At 29.1% G+C, this 21021-nt stretch overlaps 1 protein-coding gene and 1 long non-coding RNA gene across 5 annotated transcripts in view; one reads left to right on the top strand and one right to left on the bottom strand.

Annotated features, from left to right (window-relative positions):
• The window catches only part of Ipk1 (Inositol phosphate kinase 1), an 83009-nt gene that overhangs the window by 39133 nt on the left and 22855 nt on the right, over positions 1 to 21021 (bottom strand). The gene's annotated exons all lie outside the window — the stretch shown is intronic.
• Positions 10111 to 10487, top strand: LOC147809536 (uncharacterized). The gene is made up of 2 exons (XR_015433799.1): positions 10111 to 10183; positions 10286 to 10487. It is a non-coding gene; the product is annotated as an uncharacterized LOC147809536 (long non-coding RNA).

Here is a 21021-nt window from a genome sequence, read left to right as displayed (position 1 = left end):
AAACAAGTAAATCAATTATAACTAATATAATATAATATCAAATAAAACTTTATTTTATTTTATTTTTTTAAACTATTGTTCAAGTTGTGAAAACCTTAGTTACTAAGTATAAATGTGTCCTTTGCGTTGAATAATTATGACAAAGAAATTCCGTATCTTCCATTTACGGAGTTCATGCACTAAGAAAGGATAGTGTATAATTAGATGCCACTGCTGCATAAGGAAACAAGGAGCACTTAAAGCGGAAATTAATTATTCCTTCTTAGAAATATTCCTTCTATGGTACTCCAATATCTTCAAAGGAGTTCGTTCCATTCAAAGAATTCCCGCTAACTAAGCAAATGAAAAAGATAAAGCGGAAAGAACTTTCACTTTATTTCAGTTCGCTGCGCAATACGAAAAAGTCGTCAGGAAACATTCAGATGAAGTTAGAAAATCAATTCCGATTTGCATCTACTTCAGATCTGGCTTTCCTTTTTTGATGCGTTCTTTTTCTGGAACGTAGCCCACGATCTATTTGTGATTACGCAGCGAACTAAGTATTAGATGATGTTCTTGGAGTATTTCAGGAAAAGATTAAACTATTTCTTACATTCACTTGATCTTTGTTTAGAAAGGGAATTTAGCAAGAAATACTTAAGTAGATTATTTGTTTATATATTTCTCTTAAGTTGTGCAACAATCGTTTGTACGGTTGGACCATGTTATAAATAATATTAGTTAAACAGTAGTTCGGACTGCTCCATCTAAATTACTCACTAAAACCGAGTGTTCACGATATCGTCGCTTTGAAACTAAACCGTGGTAACTCAAAAAAGCAAGTTTCTCAGGAGAGCGATTTCTAACTTTTCGGGAACTTCCACCGTTGGTTGACTCGAAGTTATGGCGACTATTGCAAAACAGTTTACATTTAAAAAAAAAAACCTGTTTCTTTACATTTTTCAATGAACCAGGCCTGATTCTTGTAGCATATCTAATTTTGTGGTAATTTCGAAATAAGTTAAGGTACTTTGAGTTGTAATACTTTTCTTTAAAACTTTTATTAAAAGTGGAGAGTTATTTCAAAATACAACGATGTTCTTCAAAATATCCTCCCGAATATTACATATTTCATTTCAAATTTTGACATACAACAGTGTATGAAAAAAATTGCTCTCCTGAAAAACTTGCTTTTTTGAGTTACCACGGTTTAGTTTCAAAGCGAGGTTTTCTCCTCCAAGGTTTTGTTGCAACTGGCACACTGCTACACTATTCCCTAAAACCAAGATGGCGAATCGCGCCAATGCGATAGCGATTTATCTGCTCTCTAAATTAATTTTATGGAACTTTGAAGATAACACGTTGTTTCTCTAAAATAGTGATTTTTTTTTACACAATATGACCCAAATATCTCATTTTTCGATTTTTTTGAGTCACTACGGTTTAGTTTCAAAGCGACGATATCCTGGATTTATTATAGTGAAGTTAGACTGTATTTAATAGTTTCCGTTAGCTATACAGCAAAATCAATAATAAAACCTATACGACGAAGAATTTAAAGCTATTGTGGTTTTACGGTTTCTAGTAGCTAAGATATTTGATCGAAAATCTTTGATAACTGAATGTTTTGAAGAAAGGATATTGTAAGTTCCACAGCGAAAATATATGTGTAGTTTCTCACTTTTGGACGAAAAAATTCTTCATTTTGCATTTATTTCCATTTAAATGTAGTTTTTACAATTACTTAAGTTGTTGAATATCAGAGCACATTTAAAAGGGCAATGCCTAATTTTTAATGGGGCTAGGATTTAGTTTTTTAGGGATAGGAAATACTGGGGCTGAATACCAGGGCAAAAATGTCGAAACTAGTAGCAAGAGAAGCCAGGTTGGTTCGCAAAGCGAACTATATAAGATTGGGTTTCCTGAGCCGTAGCGAGTAGGAGGTGGAGCTCAGAAATGATATTTCTTTTTTTTTTTTCTTATAGAAAGAGCGGATCTTATGCCATGTATTTTATTTACAATTACGCATTTTAATACTGAGTTCTTAGAGCTAAAATGTGTTTTTTTTTCGTACCCTGTATTATTTTTAAATGTGAATCCATACTAAGTGATTGTCAAATAACTTTGCCAACGGTCTCAACCACTGTACCGCGGCACTTTTGTGTGCCGCCAAATTCTTAAAATGTGCCGCCAAATATTAAAAATGATACAATAAAAATTATAATGCTTTTTTTATTATGAGTAAAGTTTAAATTAAAAAAAAATGTATATATATATATATATATATATATTGTTAGCACTAAGTTTTAATTTTATTAAAGTTTAAAAAGAAAATGATTGGCCACTAGATGGCAGTAGCAATTATGTGTAGAGAGAGCGTAGAGGTGCGCGCGAAATGAGCCTGATGTAAAGAATGATACAATTACTGATGTCTGTAAATATTGTTTGTAAATAAATTATTAATATGCTAAAATAATCAAGCTCTTACTTCCTCCTACCCCCCAACTTGCCCGAACCGAGCTACTCGATGCCTGACAAATTATATGATACCAATAATATATATATATATATATATATATATATATATATATATATATATATATATATATATATATATATATATATATATATATATATATACTTTTTATAATTTTTCCACGCTTTAACCGCGTGAACACCTTTTTCGGCGATTGTATTGTCTCTGACAATCTTAAGATAAGATGGAAGCGTTTAAATTGTATATGACACACAATTTTAAAAAATGTTGTAAGAGCTAATCATTAAAGTAAGCTATGCAATTAATAAACAAATTAACAAAGGATAACTAAAGAAACAAATATATAAAAAACAAATTAACAAAGGATAACTAACAAAAATTAAGCTAACAATTAATAATTAGCAAAAAACTAGTTAACAAGAAATCACAAAAAAGTAACAATTAATAATTATAGAAAACAAGTTAACAATTAATAACTAGCAAAAAAATAAATAACTGTTGCTAACTAATAAAAAATTGGTCGAAAGAAATAATTTTCCCTTAATAAATGTGCTTTTGTCGTACATATTATTTTATTACACATTCAAAATTATTATCACAAACTATTTAACACGGTGTAAAATTGGTAATTAAACAACTTTTAATCTAATTTTTTTCATTGTGTGTCGTCAGATTTCGAAATCGTTAGAAGTGTGCCGCAACAAAAAAAAGGTTGAGAATCACTGGGCTAGTTATTTCTTTTAGTTACTTGTCCAATCAACGGTGGCCAAAACTGCTTCCAGTTTCTTAATTTCTCCCCCTGCTATTTAATACCCTTTTAAAAATTTTATTCTCTTTTCGAAAACGGTACATTCAACGGTCATATGTAGGAAAAACTATTTAGAATCAACCTATGTAAAACTTTTTAATTACATAATATTGTTCACCTCGCCAATAAAAAGCTCTAAAAAAAGCAAGTATATCAATTACAAATACTAGATGATCTAACAGCCTTTTTTGGTCCGCATTGATCAGAACATCAAGTATTGCAGCTACGGAGTACAAAGAGGTTAATTGCCACGCTAGCTGAAACAAGCTTTGGCCAAGATACTTGGCTTACATGAAAGTAAACAAGTCGAAATTTAAAAGAAAGATTTGTGTATGCCAACTTCTAGTAGATTTTTTTTAGAAGGTTTTTGGCAATTGTTTAAAAACACGTAGATTACTTCATAGTCACAGGTCAATTGCCCCTATACATAAAAATAAAATTTCAATGATGTATTAAGTTATTCCATAGCCTTAAGAATTTAAAGAACTCAATTCTTTAAAACATCACAATTTTAAAATTTCATCATCACTACAGTTAAAAAAATTTTTTTTTCTAACACGTAAAATGATTTTAAGGAAAGAAAGCAAAAGCAACTTTTTTCTTTATCCCTACTTTTTCTTTCCCAAATTTTTTACCCTTCCCGAATTTTTTTCTTTTTTATTTTTGTCTCATTTTCCATTTAATTTTTTTTTTTCAACTTAACCATTTCGAGGTTTTTGGAGATGGGATTTTTTTGCTTCATTTTACATACTGTTTTTTTTAAAAATGAACTAATTGCGCTTTCTATAATGGAACGATTATATCATTTCCCGTCGCCAATAGCCCATTATGCAGCTCTAGTGCGGCGTAAATGAACTACAACTACCATTTCTTTTCTAAAATGAACCACAAAACACCGATGTTCACTATTCTCTAAATTAACTAATTATTTAGAGCAGGGGTTGCCAAACTTTTTTGATCATCGACCCCCACATAATTTTTCGAAATCTCCATCGACCCCCATAAAAACCAGATAAAACTCTATTAGATACTGTGTTTGTACATTTATTTTATGATTTTGAACATTTAGATATTAAAGTAATAGTACAGTCCGCAAAAAAAAAAAGATATCACCCTGAATAACTTTCGTTCTAATGATCGGATTTTCACGAACTAAGTGTTTATCTTAATGGTTCTTGGGGGTGACCTCAAATATGCTAATTAATTAGTGCTAACTATTAATTAAGTTACGAAATCAGACACAAAAACGTACTTTCTCTGAATAAACATGTATTTTTTCTTACATATTTGGATTCTTAACCTTCAAAATATAGGGGGTAGCCGCAATCTGGGAAATATGGTCCCCATAGTTTGGTCAGGAGAGCGATCCAAAGTTCGTACCCCTTAATGTTAATTTCACTTTTTACGTTTTTAGTCATATTTTAAAAACTAATAAAGCAATTCGAAGAAAATTTCACCCAGTCATAAAACTCATTTACCCAAAGATAATTTCACGAAAAATATAATTTTTAATAATTGTTAATTATTTTTTATTATTTAATTAAATTAAGGATGAAAAATTTTTGAATTATAAGGTATGAATTTTTTTATACCATATTAATCTACATATTTTTCAATTGAAAAATCTAAAGTTTCAACTGTTTTTATTTATTAGAAGCTGAGAAAAATTAAAATTAATTATTTTTAAAAAATTTATTTGGCGACAATGAAGAAATGATTAAATGAGGCGATTAATATTAAAATGTGATAAACTTGCGAGGAACTTGACTTCGCGCGCTTAGCATAAAATTTCATTCATATTTTTTTCGCTAATAATCGTTTGCTTATCTTTTCATTTTTATTTTTTAAGCTATAAAATACGATGTTTCTTTTTTAGTCGTCTAAAATTCTATTTGCAATTTAGTAAAGAAATTTGAAAAAACATTTTATTGAATAAAATACATTTTATTCAGAGAATGTGGAGTTTTATAAAAGCATGCTTCTGATAGAATATGATTATACAACAGATTGTGCTTCTTTAATGTGATTATTTTTTATTTTTTTTTCTTCTCAATAACTGATAAAATTTCAATAATATACATACGAATGAATAAATTTGGAATAAAATATTCATCAATTTCTCGAATATATATTTTATAAATATTAATAAAAATACGTAGTCAACATTTTTAAGCATCTCTCACAACATCGCAAATTTCTCAAAATCTTATAGGGTAAACTAACCAGTGATAGAATACTTAAGCTTAGCTTGTCTTTAAAAAAAAATCATAAAAATTTCAAAATTTGTAATTTTAGCTAAATGACGTATTTGTTATTAAATGCATGTCGACATATTTGTTATTAAATGCAAATTATGTAAAAAAAATTTAGATAACTTACATAATATTGTTTTAAGCTTTAGGTGGTTTAAATAATAAGTAGTAAGATAACCAAGTGAAGGAACAGTTCTTAAATTGAATAAACACTACATTTTCCAGTGAATGAACACTTAGTTTTGAGAATGTTTGATGCTCGTTAGGAATCCTTAGGCCACACAGATATCTGTCGCCCTGTAGATGCCTGAATTGACGGATGTTAACACAGGCGGGCATTAGGGAAAAAAAAATCTTTTAAGTTTTCGTGCCCCCATTTCAGTATCTTAAGGGCCTTACGAGCTCTGTTTAAAAAGAGAGTATCATATCAGATATATATATATATATAAGAAAACAAAAATAATCATAGTAGCAGTATTTGGTGGTAAATGTAACTTATCGTAATTGAAGAATATGCTGTGCGACATTTTATGGTGAATTTGCGAACGTAAGTTTCAGAATGTATCGAAACATGTGGATGCTATTTGCTAATCATCTTTATCCAAAGAAAACCATGTAACGTAAATATCTAGCAAAATGAAGCAGTTTTTTAAACAATGAATCATACAATATGCAACATATTATTTCAATATCTTATTCTTAAACATAAAATATTTCAATGTTTTTAAAATGTTACTAAACATTCAGCAATTCATTGAGTTATAGAAAAAAGAAATATCGTAAATTATAGAAAACCTTGTGAATGTGCATTAGAATTACTATACAATCTACATTTTATTTTTCAAGCACTTTTTTTTTCTTCAAACTTTCATGCCTAGAAGACTCGATTAAAGCTGTAAAAATCATTATCCCTAAAATTTTGTATATAGCTAATTTTGTATATAGCTAAAATTTTGTATAAGTTATGTTAATTTGATTTTAGTATGAAATCCTTGAATAAACATAGCAATAATAGCATAATCTAAATAATATCAGATAAAAAGTTCATGTATTTAAATTCTAAAAACTTATAAATCGATTCAAATTTTCTTTTCAAAGAAAAGAAAAAAAATAATATTTTTTTTCTTTTCTTTTTGGACATAAATGAACTTAAAAATTGTTTATTGCCTAGAAACTTCGAGATGTTTTCTATTAACTATTAACTAAGCCTCTCAGAGCAATCACAAAACATTATTTCATTTTTTTTACAGTCAGAAATTGGTTGCCTAGCAACCTAGTAAAATTAAGCGTTTCTCTTTTGAATCAGTCAATGGGTTATCTTAAAATATTTATTTGCGCAGGCGACTTTTTTGGCGGTTTTCTGGACTATCGCCAAAGTTATAAACCTTTATTGCAACCCAATTTACGACCCATTTGTTTTAAAATTTCGTCTACCCCCCCTAATTCAAGTGTCTAGATTCCAAATATGTAAAAAAAAATATATGTTTATTCAGAGAAAGTAGGTTTTTGTGTTTGATTTCGTAACTTAATTAATAGTTAGCACTAATTAATTAGCATATTTGAGGTCACCCCCAGGAACCCTTAAGATTGACACTTAGTTCGTGAAAATCGGATCATTAGAACGAAAGTTATTCAGGGTGATATCTTTTTTTTTTTTGCTGACTGTACATAGTGTAACAATAGTTTTATGAAAAATATATTAATAATGAAATATAAATACCTTAATATTTATGAAATAATAAGTAATTATAAGTAAGTAGAAATAATAAGTAAAGTAACTACGGATTTATTGCTTCTTAATCAATAAAATGGGTGTGCCTGGTGTTTTTTTTTTTTTTTTTTTTTTTTTGCAAGGTTCGTTATATTGGGCTCAAAATTGGTCAATTTTAATCTTAAATCCCCTCGAAACTCCACATTTAATTTATTTCTGTTCTTAGTTAAGATTTAATTTGCATGAGTGAAACCGGCTTCAACCATATAGGTAATAACTCAGCTATCTTAAATGGCTGAGCTATTTCGTAAAGTCTTACATATTTTTGCATTATATTTATATTTGTTCAAACTTTGCTTATAGTTAAATTTTTAAAAAGTGTCTTTGCTTCAAATCCCCATAATAATTCAGCAAGCTCATCTTGCAGGCTGATGTCCACGTTTTCAATTTGAACAGAAAATGGCACAATAATCCAATCAGGGATGTTAATGTTTTCCAAATCACCAAAACGCAGTTTAAAATGTCGCTCAATTTTTGAAGATTACCAGTATATATTTCCAAGTCTTCTTCTTTTATTTTTAATTGTCACATATCTGAAAAACACTGATAATCCTTCGACCAATCGACCCTTCCGGTTCGGATCGACCCCCATTCGACCCCCTGGCTCAGATCGACCCCCGCTTATGTTAAATAGACCCCTGGGGACCTATATAGATCACTTTGGCGATCTCTGATTTAGAGGTAAGTAAATTATAGTCAATTAGAGATTGTGATTTCGTTGTCATGGAAACTGTCGCAGTTATTTAAAAGTTAGGCCATTTAGGATATTAATCTTTAAATGACAATGTATTAAAAACGATTAAAAAAATGTAGTTTATAGAAAAGCTGCTTTGCCTTGTTCATGATCAAACTAAATAATCATTTTAAAAGCAAACATATTCCCTTTAAATAGAAGAATTTTTTTTAAATTCATTTAATAGTAAACCTTGACTATTAGTATTATTTTGCCGATTAGCTAGAGTAATCAAATCTCTCTTGGAGCTCGCGCCTAATTAGAACAAATTTTCTCAGATAAAGCCTTCTCATTAAAAATTTTATTTAAGCGTTCCGTTTACTGTAAGTAGAATTTATAGTCATATTAACGTGATACAGAATTAACCAAAACTCTGATAACTTTCCGACTAGTGGGGGTGCTTAAATTTAAATTACAACTATGCTAGATGACAAGACCAGTTTCTGTTATTTTTCTGATCACTAGAAGCAGAATTATCGCCAAAAGAAATTTATCATCTATTCAAATTTTCCTTACTTTCCTGACTACTCTAAGTTCAACTGGAATTCTGTGCCTGATTACAGTGCAAGTCTTAATCGTTTTCAGCCAGAATTTTCAACAAACGTTCCATCTTCTGTAAACAGAATTTATCGTCATTTTATCACCAAATCGAAATTATCGTTAATCAGAACTTAGTCCATTTTCCTAACTAGTTAAAATGCTAAAATGTTAATTTGTGTTCTGGGCTAAAAGGCAATACAAGTGGCAATTATTTCTTGACCATTGGAACAGAATTTATCACTAAAAGGAATTTATCGTAAATTCGAATTTCGAGAATTTTCTCATAAGCTCGAGTGCTCAAATTCGAACTTTATTTGTGCCAATTTTTTTAATACTATTTACAATTATTTTCTAAACTGTTTTAAGTTCAATCAAAGTTTATCGTTATTTGAAATTTTGATATTTTCATACCTAAACAAACTAAAAAGAAGCAAATAATAATATAAAACTTTAAAATATTACGTTGTTGGCATTGACTAATAATAAGAAAGTAACTTCAATTTTCTTAGTTTTATAACGAAAAAACGTATTGCGCATTATTTTTGAAAGGCAGTGAAGATTTTTTTTCTTCTATTATTATTATTTATCATATTAAATCGGAAACTTCAACTCGAAGGGATCAATTGCCTTGGTTACTGATACTTAAAATATTTAGCGTACAATTTTCGTTACTGTGGTAACAATACTAACCAAATTGATGTTTATACCAACTTCCATTTAAAAAAAGAAAAAAAAGAAAAGAAACGAATAGTATCATGCCTCAGAGTTCAAGGTCGAATGAAAAATATGTTTACTCGAAGAAAAAAAAGGTTTCTGTGTATTGAACTAAGAGGGGGGCTTGGCTCTAAGCCTGAAGTTCTGGAACATTTTACGAGTTTTTATTTTCCTGGCGTTTTATGGTTGAGTACGGCATAAAGGTAGGGTCTTTTGTGCCGATGTACGTTATTTTAAGCTTAACCCTGCGAGGACGAGTTAAAGTAGGCGTAGAAAGCTTTTTAAGATTTTATGACATTTTGTTCTTTTTTGGTTATTTTTGTATCTACAGAATAGTGGATACTAAAAATTCGGAGGATTTATAACGCGAAATTATATAGTTCGGATAAGAATGGGCGTGGAAATAAAAAGTTTATGTCAGCGGTTAGCCATACATAAAAACAGCGTAAGAAATCTATATAAAATAAATTAAAAAAAGTTCAGAAATGGGGATTAGCGTTAAGTTGTTGGCAAATATTTTGTAATGAAAATTCTTGGTATGCTATTAAGTAATCTAATATACTTTATGTGAAATATTATTTTTGAAGTTATACTTCTTATGCGACTTCCAACAAGGTTGCGTTAAACGTTTAACGCTACATTTTTATTGACCGGGAAATCACGTGGTAGGATCCAGTTTTCCCTCATTCATCTCCATATTGTTTTGATTCTCACTATCATAAAAATAATAAAAGTATTGTTTTTCTATAAATATTTTTTTAGTTTGTTTTGATGCACATATAATTTAATAGGGTAGCATTTTTTATTTTCAAATTTTGTGGATAACAATTGTAAAAAATGAGTGAAAACAATCCCACGGACAATGCGACGGATTTGAGGTTATGTCAAGGTACGTCTCTTGTGAATATCAATTGATTGTTAGGTTTTCTCTTTTGAAATTACATTATGACGCATTCACGTACTACATTAGTAATACAAATAGATTTTCCAGGGCGAGACGATGAGGCAACCACAAGCACTTCCACTGGTTCAAGAGGTCCACGAGGGAAAAATGCACAATATTACCGTGATTACAGAGCACGGAAGCGAGCGGAGCAGGAAAAAAAGTCGTTGAATAGAACTAGTGATCCTTCTACGACTGCTGATTCTTCTACAATTAATGTCGCAGGTTGCGAAGTTTAACTTCTTCCGCGCGGAGGGACTTCACGCACTATTTTTTTTTATTTCTTTTTTTAGGGTAAAAAATAAAACATATATAGATTATCAATATGCCAGATGAGGTAAAAATTGGGTGAGGTTATAATTTCGTGGTACAGGCCGTGATGGCTTAGTTTTTAAAGCAGTGGGCTGTCATTGGGAAAATGGGGAGCAGGTAGGTTTGAAGCACTACAAGCTTCAGATCGTTGGTTACCAACTTGCCTGAGAAGTAAAGGCAGTCGATGAGCAATGATGGCCACATTTTATTTTATTTTATAACCGTCGTTGAACAGCCGACCCAATTTTATGGGTTTACGACCACTAATGTTCAATTCCATAGCTTTGTAATTTTGAACCCAATCCAGAAGACAAGGCAATTCCTTGATCGAGTATTGGGTGAAATTTGCCTTCGTGGAGGACTGTTTTTCAATGTGAACTCATTTTTAACACAGTATAATAATTAAATGATAATTTTAGTGACATATATAGGATTATGAAGTTTGTCGTGATTTTGATATTCAATCTAAAATCCCACAAATTCAGCTAATGATTTTCAAAGGGCGATGATGTGTGGAGAAAAAGGAGGAAAAATTCTACAGATCTCATTAAAATCAACCAGCAACTCACGCGTGACCCATCATTGGCACATAAATGAAGTGTCAATAAGTATCGGTTATGTGACCCGCGATTGGCTTCCGAAGGAATGTCACTTTCTGAAGATGATTAATTTAGTTAACGATTCTTTGTTCTCAATTTTCAACGTCCACACACATACCTGATTTCCAGATTAAATCGCCTCGATCGTAATTAGCTATGATAAATAAAAGATGCCGCAGTAATTAATTGTTTAAAGGATTAATTTTATGGCCTCTCTGAAAAATGACTTCATAGTCTTTATTGGCGCACATGGTTATAATAGAGACTGAGTTTGGTTGATATTTTTCAAGCGACATAAAATTTTGATGGGTTCAAATTGTTTTATGATGGTTCGAATTTGCAAGAGTCGTTGATCTTAATCATGTATACTTCCTGTTGTTTTAATGTGTGTCTTTAATTGGCAAGTTAAGCAGCTTCAAGCAATATCGCCAAATATCACGAAATACACGCATATTATACTTTCTTTGATTTTCTATCTGAATAGCGTTTGGAAAGATGTATGCATTTATACTTTGTTATCATTTTTACGTTTCCAGAGTATAAGATAATTATTATACATAATTTGGTTGTTATAGAAAAAAGAAGTATTTTTGGCTTTTGATATCAATTGAAGGTAGAGGAGTTATGTTTTTGATATCCATAGAAGAATATCCATCCATATATCCATAGTTAGAGAAATGGGTTTGAAGGTAGGGGGAAATAAGACTTGAATAGAAGTTGGGTACTTGATATTAGTAGGAGGCAGAGTGAGATAAATTTAAGATATCGATAGAAGGAAGAGGAAGTGTGGAACTTGATGTAGATAGAAGGCAGAGGAAGATAATATTTAGATATCGATAGGTGAAAAAAAAATATTTGATATGGATAGGAAGCACTGTAAGAGGCTTTCATTATCTTTATCTATAAAAGGAGGTAGAAGTTAGGTACTTGATGTCGAAAGCAGATATGAGTGTTAGATATTTGAAATGGATAGGAAGTAGAAGTTGGGTATTTGATATAGATACGAGGTAAGTAGGATAAGATTTAGATATCGATAGGAGGAAATTAAGTATTTCATATGAATAGGAAAAACTGTGAGAGGCTTTAATTATCCATAAAAGGAGGTAGAAGTTAGGTACTTTATGTCGAAAGCAGGTATGGATGTTAGGTTTTTGATTTCGATAAGAGGTAGAGAAGTTAGGTATTAGAATTGGATAAGAGGTAGAAGTTGAGTAATTGATATGAATACTGAAGTTGGGTGACAGAAGCTTTGGATATCGATAAGAGGAAATGGAAGCTAGGTATCTGATAGAGATAGGAGATAAAGAAGTTAGGATTTAGATAAGAGGAAATTAAGTATTTGATATGAATAGGAAGAACTGCGAAAGGCTAATTATCCATAAAAGGAAGTAGAAGTTAGGTACTTTATGTCGAAAGCAGCTATGGATGTTAGGTTTTTGCTTTCGACAAGAGGTAGAGAAGTTAGGTATTAGAATTGGATAAGAGATAAAAGTTGGATATTTGATATGAAAACTGAAGTTGGGTGACATAGGCTTTAGATATCGATAGGAGGAAATGGAAGTTAGGTATCTGGTAGAGATAGGAAATAAGGAAGATAGGATTTCAATAAGAGGAAATTAAGTGTATGATATGGATAGAAAATAGTGTAAGAGGATTTAGTTGTCTAATAAGAGGAAATGGTAATTTGATATCGAAAGCAAATAGGGGTGTTAGATTTTTGGCATTTGACACTAGATAGAAAAGTTAGGTAATTGAAATGTATAGGAGGTATATGGAGATATTTGATATCGATAGTAAGTTGGAGGAGGCAAGCTTTAGATATTATTTTAGCGAATAGGAGAAGTGAGGTATTCGATATCAATAGGATATAGGCTAGCCATCTCCTATTATAGTCTAATAAGATTAGGTGTAAGTTTGTACATATTCCAGCATTTATAAATGAATTTATATGAAAAACTTTTTTCAAAGCTTAATTGTTATTTTAATATTTTATTGCAATTAAAAAAAGAGGCTGTATACAAAATAAATGTTAAAAAGAATTGCGAAATAGATAAAACTTGTACTAGCTTTTGCAAGCTACAAAGGATCATATTTGTAAGCGTTTTAGGTTTAAATCATACTGCAAATAATTGTATGATTTTATATAATTATCCCTTGCAAATACAGGAAAAGAATGTTTTTATTACCGTCAGGCATAATGAGGTTGAATTATCTTTAGTATGTGTATTTAGGAAAGTGTGTCCATATCGCAAGTTTATAAAGATTTATTAACAAGTATTTCGTTCCGCTGAAGAAAACAAAAATACTAACTTACAATCTACATTTAAGGAAAGGGGTTTAAAATATTATTCACAGGCTTAACTTAGAGTATGAGAATGCTTTTTAAATGATGTTTCGTTGAACACCTTCCAACATTCTTAACCGTTTCCCGCAGCTTTTTCTCATCTTCTTTCTCCCGAAAACAAATTATGAGAGTTTAGAATAGTTTTTTTTTGTTTTTCAAAATGTGTATTTTTTTTTAACTCCTTTCTTCGACTCAGGTTCCGTACTTGAAAATCACAAAATATTTACTGGAAAATTACTGTAAAAAATATACTAACTGGAAAACTTTTTTTTAATTTGAAAAAGGTGAAAGAATTACGAAATTAATGGAAGTATAATGGTGGAAAGTAATGGAAGAAAGCGTCGTATAATCTGATATAGCATCGTACGATCTGGCAGTCTTAAGATGAAAAGTCTTTACCTGACCATTTGCTCAATACAAATGAATGAAGAAGAAATGAATAAAATATTTGGAAAAAAAAGTTTCAAATTGGACTTAAAATTCAAAAAGAAAAATGAGAATTAACCGAAATTTTAATGAGAGCAATCATATACACGCTAAAAGAATAGAATTCCTTTTGACATAAATTAAAGTAATAATACATATAATAATAATAAATATAATAATAATAAATATAAATATAATAATATTAAATATAAATATAATAATAATAAATATAATAATAATTAAAAATATAATAATTAAAAATATAATAATTAAAAATATAATAATAATAAATATAAATATTATTATTATAATTATTATTGTTATATTTATTCTTATTTTAATTTATCTTAATATAAAATATTTTGTTAAACTAATTTCAAATAGAAGTTAAAAGTTAAAAAGAAAAATGAGAATTAACCTAAATTTTAATAAGTTCAATTATCGATTCACGTTAAAAGAATAGAATTCTTTTTGACATAAATTAAAGTAATAATAAATATAATTATAATAAATATAATAATAATGAATATAAATTTGATAATAATAAATATAATAATAATGAATATAAATTTAATAATAATAAATATAATAATAATTAAAAAGATAATAATTAAAAAGATAATAATTAAAAAGATAATAATTAAAAATATAATAACAATAAATATAATAATAATATTATTATTATTATATTTATTCTTATTTTAATTTATCTTAATAATATAAAATATTTTGTTAAACTAATTTCAAATAGGGGTTAAAAGTTAAAAAGAAAAATGCGAATTAACCGAAATTTCAATGAGAGCAACTATCGATTCACATTAAAAGAATAGAATTCTTTTTGACATAAATTAAAGTAATAATAAATATAATTATAATGATTCATTTATTATATTTATAATTATTTAAATAATATTAAATATTTTCTTAATACAAATAAATAAAGAAGAAATAAACAAAATATTTGAGAAAACTAATTTCAAATAGGAGTTAAAATTTAAAAAGAAAAATGAGAATTAACCGAAATTTTAATGAGCACAATTGTCAATGCACGTTAAAAGAATCAAATTCTTTTTGAAGTAAATTAAAATAATAATAAATATAATAATAATAAATCTGAAAAATAATTTCTATTATCTTTATATGTTAAAGTCATCCCTAAAGTGGGACAACGGAGACTACTGGATTAAAATAACTAAAATCTAATGACATTGATATATCTCAAGATATAGAAATAAATACTATTCGATCGAAAACAAGACGATTAAGATGTTATATAATTAGTATAATTTAATCAATTACTAACTAAATATAGTAGGTCATGGTTCAAGAAAATGCATTGTTGCTCAAACATTAAAACAACCTAAAATAAATAATAATTATGGCAAAGGTAACCTCATTCGTGAATAAAAATCAAACGGTTTAAATTTTTTGAACAAATTAAACTCGTTAAGCAAATATGTATGTTCTCGAACAAGATGAAGGTTATGCCTCATTTCGTTCTTAAAAGAATTAATCTAACATAAAAATCTCCAACGAAGGAGAGTCAAAAATATAATTAAGGAAATTCATTAGTTATTGAGGCGTATGGAGATCTGGTTTATTTAATGAATCTTGTCGAACCAAGGTCTGTGACTTTTTTGGCGAGAAATTTTTGACGCCCACCGATTTGCATTGTTTTAATTCACGGTTATTTACTATTAGGTGTGTTCGGAGCTTAAATCGTTAACCTTGTCAGTGAAAATATCAGGAATGTAAAGTAATTTTGTATTAATTAGTATTTTTGAACCTTCAAAAGGATGAAAACTTCCTTAAAAGTTTGTTTTTAGTTAAATATACAAGGGAAACACAACACGGTGATTTGTAAAGAATTTTCGGAATTAAACAACCTCAATTATATTTATTAAGGCTGATGCTATTTGTTTTATATTTTATTTTGTATCCGGGGTTGAACAGCCGATTCAATTTTGAGTTTACGACTATCAATGAATAACTCCGTAGCCTTGTAATTTTGAACCCGACCCAAAAGGCAAGAGAACTACTCTCTGATCAATCGTTGGGAGAAACTAGCTATGGTGGAGGAATTTTTGAGGAAACTAACATGCATTTGCGTTACATGGAGAGGAAAACTACGAAAACCTTTTCAATCACGAAACCCTTTTTTCAATAAGTTATCATATCTTAAAATTCAAGCCAGAAAAATTAAGAAGAAAAATATTTTTTTCCTTTCCAAATTTTTAATCAAAAACGGTGTTTAAAGACAAATTTTGACAAACAGATCCTTCCACAGCAATATTTTGTAAATAGTAAATTATTCAAATTAAATATTTTCAGTAGATTTTTATAAACCGTGGTGGCACAAGGGATAGAGTTCTCGACTCCCAATAACCCGGGTTCGAATCCTAGCGATGGGTGTTTAATACAAACTCAGCCCACGACAGAAGTGAAATATCCTCAGTGGTAGACGGATTATGGATTAGAGTCCCCTTGCCGTCAGGTTAAACGTAGGAGATTCTCGTAGTCTTCCTCTCCATGTAACGCAAATGCTGGTTAGCTCCATCAAAAAGTCCTCCACGAAGGCAAAATTTCCCCCAATACTCCATCCAGGAGTTCCCTTGTCTTCTGGATTGGGTTCAAAATTACAAGTCTACGAAGTTGAACATTAGTAGTCGTAAACCCATAAAATTGGGTCGGCTGTTCAACGACGATTATAAAATAAAATATAGGAAATTCGAATGCTAAATTTGTTATTTGAAGCTAAGAGACCTTTACCCTCATTATCTTGGATTCAACGTTAAATTTTAAATTTGAGTTTTATCGATTAATTATTTATTTATTGAACTTTTGATGTTATTAGACAACACAATATCTCTCAAAAGAGGTAGAAAATAACAAAGTCGCTTTATTAGATTAGGAGAAATAGATCTTGATCATTTTTAGAATTTTTATGAGTTTCTCTTCAAAACAATTAAATTATGCTATTTGTGGGTTTTGTGACAGTCATTTAAAACAAGCAGTTTCTCAGTTTTTAGATTTTTTAAAAACTAATCTTATTGAAATTGTTAATCTTATTTAAATTGAGAAAATGGAATTTGGGGGACGATAAACATTTCTCCTTTAAAGTAAATTGCATAAAAATAAAGATACTTATCAAAAAATCTAAAAACTAAGAACTGTTTAGTATTTAAATATCTTTAAAAAACTGTTGATTGCAGAATTGTATTATCACAATTTTGTGAGAAAAAATTTATGGAAAATCTATAGCATTGCACTCTTAATATCTCGAACTCTGATTTTTTTTATCCTTATATTTTACATGTATCGATTGATAGTGCCAAATATAATAAATATCCATCATTAGTTTAGTTGTGAAAATTAAACGAGGGCCTCTTAAAGTAATGGAAAATTTTGAATTCTTAAAATTTGAATTTTTAAAAATTTGAAATTTAAAAATTTGAATTTTTGAAATTTGAAAATTTAAAAATTTGAATTTTTGAAATTTGAAAATTTAAAAATTTGAATTTTTGAAATTTGAAATTTAAATTTTTGAAATTTGAAAATTTGATTTTTTGAAAACTTTGGCATTCAATATTTCTCTGGAAATGTGGTCAAGTAATGTTAAAATTTTACATAACTCACAGACTATTCCAGTTCATTAATTCGCATTCTTAAAGATGTCTTGATGAGACGAATTTCAAATTAAAACAGAACTTCTTAAATGTGAAAAAAAACGAAATTTTTCAAGGAAACGATTATAGGAATTATCAGACATTTTTAAATCGTTCATATATAATTTTCATTTTTACATGTTTATTCCTGTACAAAATCATTCATATCACCTCAGTTTTAGATTTTATAGTTCATAAAATGTTCAAAACTTAACAAACGATAATATTCAAATATCCAAATTTAGCAGACGACAACAATCTTCAATATAGAATACAGACATATTTGTTTAACATTTCTTTTTCCTCCTTCGATGACACTCTTGATATTAATCGAATAATTTATATATTTGATGAACGTCAAAAAATCGGACCATGAAAATGATTTTATAATTCAAAAAAAAAAAAAAAAAAATTATATATATATAACAGAATGTCATCTGATAACATGCGGTAGCTATTATTCCATACGCATGAAATAGTATAATAAAGATAGTGTTTTCCAACACATAGACTTAGAAGTTAATTAAGCTGAATGTCAAGATCATGAATAAGATATTACTTTATTCCAGCGTAACTCCCCTTTTTTTTAACTATTCATTCTAATCTAAAAGGGATTCGGGTGACGTGAGGCATTTAATGACTATTAAAGATTCGTTTTCTTGCGAACAGTCGTTCACCTTTATAAGAACGTTGTTCCCTTAGTAATCTCACGATTCTTTGATTAGAAGTACAAGAGTTCATTCTAGGTGAGATTAACATCGAGTAATAGCATGCATCGAATCAAACGATAATTGTTTCGGGTCTTAAATGGAAGACCGGCTGTAGGAAGATTGCAGACGATATTTTTCAATTAAATGTTTTATATATTTTGATCTTGGATTAAAACAGGCTTGCATTACTAAGCAGAAAAATAAACAAAGGCTTTAAATGTTATTTTCTCGAAGTAAGAGCAAAGTTTTGAAAAATTAAGTATAAAAAGAATTCTGCCATCAAAAATACCTCTTCTCCTTCGATATTTGTTTTCTTTTCTTGTCATCAGAGATATTTGTAATCCATTACACTGTCAATAATGTATTGGAGAACGTTCTTGTATAATAACATGTAGATCTTCTGCACCCTTTATAAAATACCGAATTTAAGACCGTAAAATAACAGTGCTTAATTAATCTTAAGCTTGATTAAATGATACTCTGTTTTACCGCTTTTTTTAGATTTCAACAAATTTGTAGAATATTATGATTCAAAGTACCAATATTAAGGTAGACAACCGCTTTCCTAATAACATTTTGTATTTACATTAAGAGTCTACAATACATCGGAAACACAAAATATTAGCTTAACATTTTAAAGAAAGAGTAAAAGTTTCGGTTCACTACAGAATTTAATTTTTCTCTTTATTAATTAATTTTTTTTATTTTTTTATAACCTTCGTTGAACAGCCGACCCAATTCTAACCTTACGACCATCAATGTTCAATTCCGTAGCCTTGTGATTTTGAATCCAATCCAGAAGATAATGGAACTCCTGCATCAAGTATTGAGACAGATTAGCCTTTGTGAAGGAATTGATGGAATAACTAGCGATTGCGTTAAGTGTTGAGGAAAACCACGAAAACCATCCACGGTTAGTCAGACGGGGCGAGGATTCTTACCCAAGATCTGCTTACCACTGAGGGTACTTTACGTCAGCACTACGATCGGTGCGAGCTGGAAGCAGAATTCGTATCGACCAGCCTTCGCTAGGATTCGAACCTAGCTCACAGCATTGGGATGCTCACACTATATCCCCTGAGCCTCAACGACTTCTTCACTAATATTTAGTATTTTTTGTCCTTCCAGTTGATATCAACAGGTCCAATACTTTGTTCCAAGATACTGGAAATAAAATTTGAAAATAGCTTTAATTCTTCGTACGACTCTTACCTTCATATTCGAAACTAGTCGATTGACTGTAAATTAAATCATTTAAGAGCCGGACCAAAATATTCAGGAATTCCACCTGATAACCGTGAGAGATTTTCGATTCGTCTTTTTTCCTCTTCTAATAACGGAATTAAGGAAAATTATACTCAAAAAAGCGCTTTTGTGGCACTACTTAATTCAAATATCGAATGTTAATTGTAATTAATTGTATTTAATTAACTTAATAATTTAACCAAATCCGACCATTAATATTTTAAGTGATCAGATCTTAGTGTATTTCACAGTGACAAGAAATTCGTTAATAATGTTCACCCAACTTATCACTTCTAATTTTAATAAAGCATGTGGGTTTTGCTTTTAGCTGGACTGTTATTTTATTACCATAGGACCTTGATTAAAAAAAATCTTCCGGGTTGTAAAATTCAGAGTTAAAAATGTCAAAATGCGAATTATCAACACCTACGATTAAAATTCTGACATCAAACATGTCATATACTCATCGTTTTCACATTATCGTTTGAAAACAAGGTTGCCATTATCTCAAGGTTGTCATTTTTTTTTATTATTTATTTAACATTTTTTGTTCTCTACATTAAAAAACTTAAATATCACATAACAAATATAATGGAAAAGGAAGTAAAAGTAAACAAAAAGTAGAACCTTGCTGTAGCCTTGAATAGTTCATTGTTGCCACGTGCCGAAGTTTTTTTTAATTTTATTTTCTTGTCATATCTTAAGTTAGGTGACCTTCACATGAATTCTTGCTGTCAAGCTTCACTTTGCCCCGCTTAAACATTAAAATATCACTCTTCAGAATAAGATAAAGTTCTTTTATAGCTTGGCGACACATCTTAGTTTATTTCACTTAAAAGCTTTTTTTTTAGTATTGTTTTTACGTTTGATACTCATTTCATTTTTAAAAATTGGTTAGAAATATTGTTAATGCTACTAACTTGAATTGCCTTGTATTGTTAAACTATAAACTATTCGTATTTTCTGTGTCCAAAAGAAAACTGCTAAAACCAGTTTCTACAATTTACACAAATAACTAACAATAAATTATTAATAAGAGTAGTTATACAGAACAGAAAACTAAACTTATATATTGTAAATTTAAATATTCATTTTGATTTACGTGCTTCTTTATTGTTTTTAAATTACAATATATAGTTAAAAATAAATAAATGTTTACCGAATGATAATAGGAAACAAAACTTACAATGTAATGTAAGTTTATAGTATACATGACAATTTATCATGTTATATTGCTTTTAACTTTCGTGTAATGTTTACAGTATATTGTAAGTTAAAAACAAATATTGCTTGAAATAATTTTATTGTTAATTTTATTCGATCTTAAATTTTTTTATTTTTCTTAATGGTATGAATTAACAAAGAAATAAATAAAATAAATCTTTTTTTCTAATTAAAATTGGCATCCTACATTTGATATTAAACAACTTTAATCTTTTAAAAATATGAAGTCATATTTAAGACCATTTAAGGTAATCATACA

The sequence above is a fragment of the Parasteatoda tepidariorum genome, chromosome 5 (assembly GCF_982258835.1).
Source record: "Parasteatoda tepidariorum strain Cologne lab strain chromosome 5, Ptep-v5.0, whole genome shotgun sequence".
NCBI lineage: Eukaryota > Metazoa > Arthropoda > Arachnida > Araneae > Theridiidae > Parasteatoda > Parasteatoda tepidariorum.
The sequence above is the reverse complement of the archived record's forward strand: the minus strand, read 5'-3'. Positions and strand labels throughout refer to the sequence as shown.